General features: G+C 34.8%; 1 pseudogene; it reads left to right on the plus strand.

The window, feature by feature from the left end:
• The first annotated feature begins 9,204 nt into the window (after positions 1 to 9,204).
• Positions 9,205 to 10,201, plus strand: LOC116094356 (annotated as a pseudogene).
• The last annotated feature ends 3,448 nt before the right edge of the window (positions 10,202 to 13,649 follow it).

Consider the following 13,649-nt stretch of genomic DNA (forward strand, 5'->3'; position numbering starts at 1 on the left):
GTACTATGTCCAATTTCCGGATGAACCGCCAAACTGATTTCCAGAGTGGTTGTATCACTTTGCAATCCTACCAGCAATGAAGTAATGTTCCTCTTTCTCCACAACCTCTCCAGCATATGCTGTTACCTGAGTTTTTTATCCTAGCCATTCTGACTGCAGGGTTGTTTTGATTTGCATTTCCCTGATGACTAAGGCTGTGGAACATTTCTTTAGGTGCTTCTCAGCCATTCGGAGTTCCTCAATTGAGAATTCTTTGTTTAGCTCTGTACTCCATTTTTTAATAGGGTTATTTGGGTCCCTGGAATCTAACTTCTTGAGTTCTTTGTATACCTTGGATATTAGCCCTCTATCAGATATAGGGTTGATAAAGATCTTTTCCCAATTTGTTGGTTGCCGTTTTGTCCTATTGACATAGGTAATTTTCCCAGAGGGAAAAAATACAACTATTAATCTTTTAAATTGGCATTAAACCAAATGCTAGATTTCCCATTGTAGCAAAGAACCATACTTATTGAATGATTGATTGAATTTTATTTATGGCAGTAGATAAGAATTAACACAGAGAGGGACCTAAACCTGGTCAATATGAGAAGAATAATGGAATGAAAAATACTTAGCCCTAAATGGACCATCTATATTACAATCACTTCTCTCAAGCCTTCCTCAGATTCTCAGTAGAAGAAGGACCAGAAATATTCTATAAGTCAGGATGTCTATAAGGAAATAATTCCTTCCATATACAACAAAAAATATCTAACATATAAATTCACAGATTTTGTATCAGCAAATTCAATATTCGGAAATTTAAACCAAACAAAATCTCAGCATAGAAAAACTGGCATATAGTGCAGCTGTAGTTGTGAAGATATTGGGAATTTATATCTTCTTGAAGAGGGAAAAATATTTTCTTTAAGTATAGACTGTCTGGCAGACAGGCCTCAGTCCAGGGAAGTCCACACATCCAAAAAGAATGGGTCAAACAAATTGTACTTTATATGTTTTTAAAAGTGAACACAAACTTGGATGGGTAGGATATTGAATGGATCTGTAATGAGATGGGAATATATCAAGGTACATTATAAAAAATTCTGGAAGAACTAGTCAACAATAAGACAAAAATAAAATGGTAATGAAGAAAATAAGCTGATAATGCACTGCTGAATATGAACTAACTAGTACCCTCAGAGCTCCCAGGGACTAAACCACCAACCAAAGAGTACACATGGTACTTTTTCAGTCTCTGCTCCATACTTTGTCTCTATAACTCCTTCCATGGGTATTTTCCTTCCAAGGATCGAAGTATCCACACTTTGGTCATGGCTCCAGCTGCGTATGTAGCAGAGGATGGCTTAGTCTGTCATCAATGGAAGAAGAGGCCTTGGTCCTGTGAAAGTTCTGTGCCCCAGTGTGGAGGAATGCTAGATCCAGGAAGCAGGAGAGGGTGGGTTGGTGACCAGGGGGATGGGGGAGGGAATAGGGTTTTTTTCGGAGGGAAAACCGGGAAAGGAGATATCATTTGGTATATAAATAAAGAAAATATCTAATTAAACAAAAGAAAAAATTAAAAAAAAAAGAATCACATCCACAGTGCTACTTAGAAAGTGTCTCATAATATTAACTTAGTGAAGTATAATGATTTAGGTTTTCTTTTATTCCTTTGTATTTGTATTATATCATAATACAATTTTTTTGGGGGGTGAGATAGTCATAATACAAATTTTACTAATGCACTTTTTTGCTTGATCTGACTGCATCCAAGAAAGAACTGACTCTTCCACACTGGCCAGAGCTTCAAATCCCACCCCCACAATGACATACTCCTTCCAACAACATACCTCCTAACAGTACCACTCTCTACGGACCAGGCATAGTCAAACCACCACACAATGACATCTTCCTCTCCCTAGTTTCTCCCTCTCAGCTTTCCTCTACCCCCATCCACTTCTTCTTTCTTGTCAGAAAAGGGGAGGACACCCATGATTTTCAATCATACCTGCAGAGGATCTAAATCACTCCCATGCATGCTTTCTGATTTTAGGTTCAGCTTCCTTGAGCCCCTATGAACTTAGCTAAGGTGATTTAAATTTGTAGGTTTTCTTGTGGTATCTTTGAGCATTTTTCATGTAAACATAAATTACATTTCACCAAAAGAATTCCCCCAAATCAAAACACTGAAATTATCACATAAAATAACTTAGAAAAATTTATAGAAGTCTGAAATCTATAAAAAGTTTTTAAGGTTTATTGAAGGCAGGGAGATCAGAAATTCTTAGACCTTGGAGAGTAAATGAGTTTACAGTCGGTCTGCAACACATTGGCCCTTCTTTCTAAGTAAGGAAAAAAATGAACAGATAGACCCATTAATTAATTAATTAATAGTGTCAAATATATGAAATTATATGCATGTGTGGCATAAAATATCCTGTTGGTCAAGGTAAAATATAGTAGTATTTGTTACATGTCAGTTGTCCTTTTGCTTGTGTGGAAGCCAGCACAGTTAACCACTTAACTAACTATTCATTTTAGAGCAGCAAAATAAAGCCAGTTGTCCCTGAACTCTTAAAATAAACTTAATTTCCAATGCCTCTTCTAAACAAACAAACAAACAAAAAACAAAAAAGGATATATAATGAAATGTACACTGTTGATGCTCATGAAAGATAAGATTTGGGAAGAGAACAGTATGGTCTCCCTGCATTTTCTCCTTTCTTTTATGTTGAATGAAAAATCTAAACTGATATTTTTTTTAAAAAAGTGCTATTCTCTTTGCTTTTAAGGGACAATTACCTGGCTGTAACAAAATAAGACTTACTAGACTGATTTCATTTTTATTATGTCTATTGTTGTTGGTCATGATCTCTGTCCTTACCATTCAAATGGACCTAACAGTCAAATACATGATATCCTTTGCTATTTTGAAAAAAGAGAGGAATCAAACATACATGATTTAACACTTACTAGACAAACTTTGAAAGTCATTTCTAGAAACATATATAACAAATGGAGATTCCCTCTTTATAGAATTACTTACCTGAAATTACTGGATTCTTCGAAATTTCCTGATTTCTAACTAAGGACTAGAATATAGTATCTAGAAAAATTCTACTTAATTACTTTTAAAGTCTATGTGTACATTTTATAAGAAACTAGATTTTCATTCAAGTCAATAAAAATTGTTTTACTCAATTTTTCTTTTATTTTTTTTCAACCAGCCACCTTCACTTGAGTTTTCAAGTCACTTGTTGTTGCTCTTATAGTCGCATTTGTTTATTTTCAGAACCACATACTTTCTGTTTTCATTGCACAGCTGCTATTAAGTACATATTTAACCTATAGTTAACACTCTGTAATCTATTTTATGACCAATGGTAATTTTTTCATTATGCTTCTTGTTGCAAAGCCAACTGTCCTAGCATATCCACTGCTAACCTGAATAGAGATTATAACATGAAAGGCGTAGTTTCATGTAACTGAGCTTATAAATGTAGACTAAAATTATGGAAGGACCAAAATACAGTGTTTGTGGGTATGTCAGAACTCAGCAATGACATGCCTGAGAGCACTTTGAAGCTTTTTAAGAGCTATGACGGAGAACAGAAGAAAATTGTTTAATGTAGGAAAGAGTACATAGTATCATAAGAGGGATGGTTGTAAAGATGGGTTTGGTTATTTCAAAGATGAATCACATTGATACAAAATAAAGAGAAATCTTTTTCAAATTTTATAAGTATCATAAATATTGAGATTCTTCTGTAATGAAACTAGAAAAATATACTGTTACTCATGATAAAAAATCCTGACCTTTTGTGTCAGGGAGAATTATTGACCTTTATAGCTATAGTTGTCACAGATAAATTTATCAATGCCTAAGATTTGTATGCAAAGAACTGTTTAGAGTATGCAAATTTTGGTAAGCTATTTGTTTGTTTGTATATGAATTATCAAAGACAATTTATTATGCATGGGTAATATTGCTTCTCTATTTACAAAATTATGTAAATAATGTAATACACAGATTAGAAAGTGTTTCTGGTTATCTTAGCCTTTTCAATGTTTAATTTTGTTAATCATGAAAGGCAATATATATTAGGATGAATATACATAGAAAAAACTAAAACACTTAAAAGCATGGAATCCTTATTGTATTGACTTGATCTTCCTGAGCGTAGAACATGCCTTGGTGTGTGGTTAATACATAGAGTGTCATTCCACTGAAGAACACTAATCTTCCCTCTTCCAGTAGTAATTAATTTTCAAATATCTTCTTGGATCCAGGTGTGATTCTCTGGCCATATCTTCTGGCTGAGTAGGGATGAAGAGGATCTTTGAGAAGGAAGGGTACAGGGAAGCGTAAGGTAAAAATATACTGTATGAAACTCTCAAAAATGCACCCTCTAAATAAAAAGAAGAACAGAGTTGATATGAAATTGGGTGCCTGTGTACCGAAATGGCTTTAATTAATTAGATGTAAATGATAGGTCTAACTGACTTGTAGTATATGAAAAACATGATTTGGAAAACATGTTTTAAGCAGTGAGTTTATAAAAATATTACACACAAAAGCCAGAGAGATTGTTCACAGGTTATGATCATTGTGTCCTTTTCTAGATGACCTGGGTTCACTCCCACAATCGATAGGGAGGATCACAACTCTTTATAACACCAGTGTCACACATTTAACCTCTTCTGGCCTCTGCTGGTACTGTATCCATGTGGTACACAGATTCACCTTCAGAAAAAACACTCATAACCTATAATCAAAATAATAAAATCTCAAAAGTTAAGACAGTAGAAAAACATGGTTAATATTGAAAGCTATTATTTTCTTTTTGAACTGTATTTTTGTCACTTTATTTATTTATTTATTTACACACCAAATTTTATTCCCTTCTCCCTCCCCCATCCACCCTTCTGTATCATATCCCACACCACCTCCCCACTCCCTGTCTCCATGAGGAGGTCTCCACCCTCATCCCCCACCAGACCTCTAAATTCCCTGGGGCTTCCAGTCTCTTGAGGGTTAGGTGCATCTTCTGACAGAACAAAGACCTTGCAGTCCTCTGCTTGTATGTGTTGGGGACCTCATATCAGCTGGTGTATGCTGCCTGGTTGGCGGTCCAGTGTCTGAGAGATCTTAGGGATCCAAAACTGTTAGTCCTCCTACGGGGTTTGCCCTCCTCCTTAGCTTCTTCCAGCCTTTCCCTAATTCAACCACAGGGGTCAGCAGCTTCTGTCCATGGGTTGGTTGCCATCTGTGACTTACTTTACCTAAAGTTATAACTACAAAATTCTTTATTGTTATAATCATATAGTCACATACAGCTAAGTAATCTTTTTGCCATCTATTATTTATTTGAATATTTTCTTTATTTACATTTCAAATGTTATCCCCTTCTCCATCTTCTCCAGAATCCCTCCATCCCATTCCCCACACCCTGCTTCTATGACGGTTTTCCCCCACTCACCCACACACTTTCACCTCCCCATTCTCAATTTTTCCTACACTTGGTTATCAAACCTTCACAAGACCAAGTGCCTTTCCTCCCATTGATGCCCAACAAGGCCATCTGGTGCATATGCAGCTAAAGCCATTGGTCCTTCTACATGTACCTCCTTGGTTGGTGCTTTAGAACCTGGGAGCTCTGGAGATCTGGTTGTTTGATATTGTTGTTCTTCCTGGGAGGTTGTAAACCCCTTCAGTTCCTTCAGTTCTTTCTCCTCCATTGGGGACTCAGGGTTAAGTCCAATAGTGAGCATCTGCCTCTGTATTTGTCAGGCTTTGCCAGAGCCTTTCAGAAGACAGTTATATCAGGCTCCTGTCAACAAGCACTTCTTGGCATCCACAACAGTGTCTGGGTTTGATGACTGTATACAAGATGGATCCCCAGGTGAGGCAGTTTCCTTCAGTCTCTGCTCTACATTTTGTATCCTTATTTGTTCCCATTAGTATTTTGTTCCTCTTTCTAAGAATTACTGATGCACTCACACTTAAGTCTTTCTTCTTCTTGAGCTTCATGTGGTCTATGAATTATAACTTGAGTATTCTGAGCTTTTAGGCTAATATCCACTTATAAGTGAGTGCATACCCTGTGTTTTCTTTTGTGACTGGGCTACTCCATTCACTCAGGATATTTTCTAGTTCCATCCATTTGCCTAAGAATTTTACAAATTCATTGTTTTTAATAGCTGTGTAATACTCCATTGTGTAAATGTACCACATTTCCTTTATTCATTCCTCTGTTGAAGGATATCCGTGTTTTTTTCTGTTTTCTGGCTATTATAAATAAGGCTGCTATGAATCTACTTGAGCATATGTCCTTGTTATATATTGGAACATCTTTTGGGTATATGCCCAGGAGTGTTATAGCTGGGTCCTAAGGCAATACTATGTCTACTTTTCTGAGGAACCACCAGACTGATTTGCAGAGTGCTGGTACCAGTTAGCAATCCCACCAACAGTGGAGGAGTGTTACACTTTTTACACAACCTCACCAGCATCTGCTGTCACCTGAATTTTTAATCTTTCCCATTCTGACTGGTGTGAGGTAGAAACTTGGGTTGTTTTGATTTGCATTTCCCTGATGACTAAGGATGTTGAACATGTCTTTAGGAGCTTCTCAGTTATTTGATATTCCTCAGTGGAGAATTCTTTGTTTAGATTTCTACCCCATTTGTAAAGAGGGTTATTTGATTCTCTGGAGTCTAACTTCTTGAATTATTTGTATATATTGGATATTAGCCCTCTATTAATGTAGGATTGATAAAGATCTTTCCAAATCTGTTGGTTGCTGTTTTGTTTCCTAATGACAGTGTCCTTTACCTTACAGAAGCTTTGCAATTTTTTGTGATCCCATTTGTCTATTTTTGATCTTAGAGCATAAGCCATTGGTTCATGAAATTTTTCCATGTCTGTGTTCAAGGCTCTACCCCACTTTCTTCTCTACTAGTTTCAGTATATCATATTTTATGTGGTGGTCCTTGAACCACTTGGACTTTAGCTTTGTGTAAGAAGATAAGAATGGATCAATTTGCATTCTTCTACATGCTGACTTCTAGTTGAACCAGCACTATTTGTTGAAAATGCTGTGTTTTTTCCACTGGATGGTTTTAGCTCCTTTGTCAAATATCAATTGAACATAGGTGTATGTATTCATTTCTAGGACTTCAATTATATTCCATTGATTTTTCTGCCTGTCTCTGTACCAATACCATAGAGTTTTTTATCTTTATTGCTTTGTAATAAAGCTTGATATCAGGGATGGTGATTCCCCCAGAAGTATTTTATTGTTGAGATTAGTTATAACTATCCTGGGTTTTCTGTTATTCCCAGTAAATTTGCAAATTGCTCTTTCTAATTCTATGAAGAATTGAGTTGGAATTTTGATGGGGATTGCAATGAATCTGTAGAGTGCTTTTGGCAAGTTGGCCATTTTTACAATATAAATACTACCAATCCATGAGCATGGTAGATCTTCCATCTTCAGAGATCCTCTTGGATTTCTTTTTTCAGAGACTTGAAGTTCTTGTCATATAGATCATTCACTTGCTTGGTTAGAGTCACACCAATGTACTTTTATTATTCGTGAGTATTGTGAAGTGTGTCATTTCCTTAATTTCTTTCCCATCCTGTTTATCCTTTGAGTAGAAGAAGGGTACTGATTTGTTTGAGTTAATTTTATATCCAGCCACTTTGCTGAAGTTGTTTATCAGGTTTAGGAGTTCTCTGGTGGAATTTTTGGGGTAACTTAAGTATCCAATCATATCATTTGCTAATAGTGATATTTTGACTTCTTTTCCAAATTTTATCCCTTTGATCTCCTTTTGTAGTCTAATTGCTCTAGTTAGAACCTCAAATACTACATTGAATAGAAAGGGAGAGAGTGGGAAGACTTTCAGCCCCTGATTTTGGTGAAATTACCTCAAGTTTCTCTGCATTTAGTTTGATTTTGGCTACTGGTTTGTTGTATATTACTTTTACTATGTTTAGGTATAGGCCTTGTATTCATGAGCTTTCCAAGACTTTTAACATGAAGGGATGTTGAATTTTATCAAATGCCTTTTCAGCATCTAAAGAAATGAGCATGTGGTTTTATTTCTTTGATTTTGATTAGGCAGTGGATTATATTGATAGATTTCCATATATTGAACCATCCCTGCATCCCTGGAATAAAGTCTACTTGATCATGGTGAATGATCATTTTGATATGTTCTTGGATTCGGTTTGCTAGAATTTTATTGAGTACCTTTGCATGGATATTCATAAGGGAAAGTGATCTGAAGTTCACTTTCTTTGTTGGGTCTTTGTGTGATTTTGTTATCAGTGTAACTGTGGTTTCATAGAACAAACTGGGTAGTGTTCCTTCTGTTACTCTTTTGTGAAATAGTTTGATGAGTATTGGTACTAGGTCTTCTTTGTAGGTCTGCACTAAACCCATCTGGTCCCTGGCTTTTTTTGGTTGGGAGACTATTATTGGATACAATGAAAGCAGTACTAAGAGGAAAACTCATAGCTCTAATAATCTCCAAAAAGAAACTAGAGAACATACACTAACAGCTTGACAGTACTCCTGAAAGCTTTAGAACAAAAAGAAGCCAATACACTCAAGAGGAGTAGACAGCAGGAAGTATTCAAATTCAGGACTGAAATCAACCAAGTAGAAACAGAAAGAATGATGCAAAGAATCAGCCAAACCAGGAGCTGGTTCTATGAGAAAACCTTATTGTTTTATATATGAACAGTATTTAAAATTTAGAATACTTACTCAAACTAACTTTAAACAATATTCAAATTATATATATATATAACTGTTATTAATATATATAACAAGTACATTTTAGAAGTTATGAATGAAAAAACAGCATCAATATTTGAGATAAAAAAGTAATCTGAATTTGATATTATATCAAATTCTATATATGTGACAATTTGTTCTTGAGTTAATTAATGACTCTGAAGATGGGAGAAACAATACAGAATAAATCTCAAGCAAAAATACCAACGATATGGCAAGTTGTTTCCATGCTATTGCATAAATTTATTTATGAAGCTTGCTATTTTACTACAGTTATCATCAGCATTTAAATTGAACTGACTAAAGTGCCTACATGAGTGGATAAAACCAATTAGATTTGAAGCTTTCTGCTACTCCCTGTTCCAGAGACAGCCACAATTTCTCATGCAGTACCAGCCTTGTTTCTGTAGACATGATGGAAAAGCTCAGTGTGAATAGATTTAGCCATATTGTTTGCCTGGATACCAGGACTGCCTTCTGCTCTGCATCTGGCAAAGTGGACATTATTGCCATGAATTATCCCTTCACTGACCTTAAGTCCATGGTCTACATGGTCCAGTATGACTCCACCCTTGTCAAGTTCAATGGCATAATCAAGGAATTAGAAACTTGTCATCAATGGGAAGCCTGTCCCTATCCTCCAGGAGCAAGATTCTACTAACATCAAATTGGGTGATGCCAATGCTGAGTATGTCTTGGAACCTACTGGTGTTTCACCACCATGAAGAAGGCTGGGCCCACTTGAAGGATGAGACCAAAAGGGACATCTTTTCTGCCCCTTCTGCCAATGCCCCCATGTTTGTGATGGTTGTGAACAATAAGAAATATGACAACTCATTCAAGATTGTTAGCAGTACATCCTACATCCCCAACTGCTTAGCCCCCCTGGCCAAGGTCATCCATGACAACTTGGAATCATGGAAGGGCTCGTGACATAGTCTATGCCATAACTGCCACTCAGAAGACTATGAATGGCTCCTCTGGAAAGCTATGACATGATAGCTATGAGGCTGCCCAGAATATAATCCCTGCATCCATTGGTGCTGCTAAAGCTGTGAGCAAGGTTATCCCAGAGCTGAATGGGAAGTTCACTGGCATGGTCTTTCATGTTCCTACCTCCAATATATCCATCTTGGATCTGATGGGCTACCTGGAGAGACCTGGCAAGTATGATGATATCAAGAAGGTGGTGAATCAGGTGTCTGAGGGCCCACTAAAGGGCATCCTGGGCTACACTGAGGACCAGGTTGTCTCCTATGACTTCAGTAACTCCCACTTGGTCACCTTTGATGCTTTGGGCTGGCATTGCTCTAAATGACAACTTCGTAAAACTCATTTCCAGGTATAATGAATATAGATACAGCAACAGGGTCGTAGACTTCATATCTTACATGGCCTCCAAAGAATAAGAAGCCCTGAAACATGCACACCAGCAAACACATGAGAAAGAGAGGCACTTGGCTGATAAGGGGTCTCTGTCCCAACTCACCCCCCACCACTGAGCATCTCCCTCATAGTTTCCATCCCAGACCCCCATAATAACCAGAGTAGCCTAAGGTGCCCTAATAACTTGAATATCATCAATAAAGTTTACTTCAACAAAAATTTAAATTGAATAATTTCTGCTTCTAATTAATGCCAAATGTTCAAATTTCAACAATTTAATTCATAATGGGGAAGAACAAAAGATCACTGTTTTTTATAATTTAATAAGTTGGTTGAACTAGCATTTTATGCTGCTAAAAAACTTCCTTGATTTGAGTTCCAGAATCCAGTAACATCATATTATTCATTTATATATCCTTTAAAGATATGATAATAGAATTGATTGTTGAAAACCTGGTCATTATAGGAAAATCTAACAGTGAATAAAATAAATGCTTAAAAAATGCTTAATAGTTAATATTCTTTTTTTTTAATTTCTATCTGTATGCTCTGTTTCAGAAATAATAACAAGAAAAAAAGTAAAGCTGAATCTACTTGAACCTGAATTGTAACTGTAAAAAATATTCACATGCATAGTACTTCTTGATATCTTTAAGTGACATTTCTGTTTCCATTCACACTTGACATTTTTGTGACATTCAGAAACAAGATGGATCCTCCAATTGAAGAATTTAATTTCATATTCTTTGAAGGCAACCATGATATTGATTTGTCCAGACACTAGTAGCATTCAATTCCACTCACTAACATTCACTCTGACAAATTACAATCCAGATGCAGTGTCTTTCATTTGATAAACATCCACATGTGCACATTCATAACCACTGATGTTACAGACATTACACAGTACTTTATCTAATCCACATATTTTTGGGAGCAATGTCATAGGGCAGAGCTGATTGATGAAATGCAAATGATGATCCTATGGGTGTTTCTGTCATAGTTAAAGAACTTTGAAAATCTGTGACAAGTAACCATGGAGACTGTCATCTCCGCAGAAACAATGCTCTCAAATTAGATGTGAAAGGAGGTCGAGTAGACTATTGCTATTTCCTTTCTGTTTTGTCTTACTTGATCACAGACAGAAAATAAGACAAATTATGTTCTAACAATTACAGATAATTCCATTTGAAGATCAACACACTCTATTGTTCGAAATAATATAATTTCATTTTAAATTATCATGAAAATGTCAAATACAATTAATATTCTTGAAAAGAATGTTTAATAATATGCTGTTTCAAATTGTTTATTATCATAAGATTTTATATATAACTGGAAAGTCAAATTCATGTAAAATGTAAAGATGTTGACAAAATTTTTATAAATCAATACTTACAGTGCTTTTATTAAAGGTTTTCATAAATTTTCTTCAGGAGTCTGTTGGTCACAATGAAGTATTTAAGAACTTCATCAGTTTTACTTTGGACTACAAAGTTAATAAGGATTTTAATGACAAAAATCTATAAGTCAGTTAAAAATGTCCTTCTAAAAGTATGCCAAAGATCCTCGCTTAAAATATTAGCACAAGTTACTAAACTACAATAAACCAAAAATAGATTAAACACCATTAATTCAAGTAGCAACATATAGTATTTAAATATGCCTGATCTGTGCAAGCTTAAATCTTAAAACCATATGCTTTATTAACAACAGATGTGGCATTTAACAACTCTTCTTTAATTAGCTGCAAAAATCAGATGAGTTCTCCTTTCAAAGGACCATAACCATTATCATCCAGATGAACTGTTGCCCAAGGTCTCTTCTATTTTGAAAATAGCTGTTTTGAAATGCTGACAACCCCAATTATTGCAGAGATCTTCATTCAAAACAGTGTCATTTCATTTTATTCATTAAACTTCAGGTGCTCTGGTTAATTTTGCTTGGATTACTAATATTAAAACAATTTCAACTATATTATTGCAACTTTTTTACAGTTCATATAATCAATGTTAACATATAATATGTCAAGGAAGGTAGAATTGAACAGGAAAAACATTTTGAATACCATAACCATAGCTTTAGAGGATATATGTATGCCTATTATTTGAAATGTAATGCAAAATGAAAAATTACTTTTTTTCTCATCTATTATGCTACAACATGACTAAAAGCAAATGCAAAGAAAAGGGATCATGTTCACAGAAGTATTCAAAATTATAGAATCTTCATGGATAAAAAGACATAGTGGCCAAAGCAGGAAGATTCTGATCACATTTTATATGCATATAGAAAGCAGAAAAGCAAGGGAGTATGTGCAACAATCTATCCAAAACCAAAATCTGTCCCCAACTGAGCTAGACCTATTGACGTTAACCTTCACAAACAGACCTACACTAACCAGAGACCAAGTATGTAATTTCTTGGGCCTCCGGTCTCCATAATCACCAATATCAGAATGAAGAGGATGTTATTGCTACATTTTTTTGGAGTAAGGGAAAAAATAGTAACAATCTGCTCTAAGCCCCCATATGTATATGAAATGAACATAATCTTTCTAATTATGCAACTACATAAAAAATAAAAAATCAATAAAAAGAATAATAAATAAGCTTTCATAATATAAAATACAAATGCCATTTGTTTCTGCTGATGAATGCTGTTTATTGTTAATTAAGATCCTCAATGAATTCTCCATTATGTCTTTCAACTATATATATCACATCCTAATGATACTATCCTCTTCAATTTAATCATTTAGTAAATTCTAATTTTAAAAAATGTACAGCAAAAGGAAATCCAAAATAAGCATATTCAAAAAATGTTGTTGATCTAACTGACAAGACTGTATAAAGAATGAATGTGAACTGATCCATATTTAACACACTGAATCTCTGTTTCAACAACAGTGTTTAAGTAGCTAACAACTGATACTGGTGAAAAATTTCTTACACACATGGATAGGTAGGAGTACCTGGCAACAAGAAATGTAGAGAAATAAGGATGGCTTGGCTTTGGACCTGGAAGACTTGGTTTTTAGTCAAGGGTCCAAGTTGTTTTTATCTACTTTGTTCCAACATATTATAATTAAAACCCTAAATATAGGTATAATTAAAATACTAGTTATAGCTATAATTAAAACATGATATAATATATATATTATTACTCTATATACCTAGTGAATATATAAATATAATAATATATAATAAAATAAGTAAATTAAATGTATTTACTATATGTGTGAGTGTCTGTGCACAGGTGTAAAGAAGTCAACAAATCCAAAACATTACTTTGTCATTTATAAATTAGGGCTTATTTAAAATTTGGCTGTGTTAGTAGAGTATGTTTTACTAAATTTATTGGAAAGGAATATGACTCATTGGTTCCTTTTGAAAATAGTAATTCAAACAGTGCTTTATGTAATATATACATATATATATATTTACTTAGTTGAATAAAAAATTAAAATAT

This window comes from Mastomys coucha, unplaced genomic scaffold, assembly GCF_008632895.1.
Source record: "Mastomys coucha isolate ucsf_1 unplaced genomic scaffold, UCSF_Mcou_1 pScaffold16, whole genome shotgun sequence".
Lineage (NCBI taxonomy): Eukaryota > Metazoa > Chordata > Mammalia > Rodentia > Muridae > Mastomys > Mastomys coucha.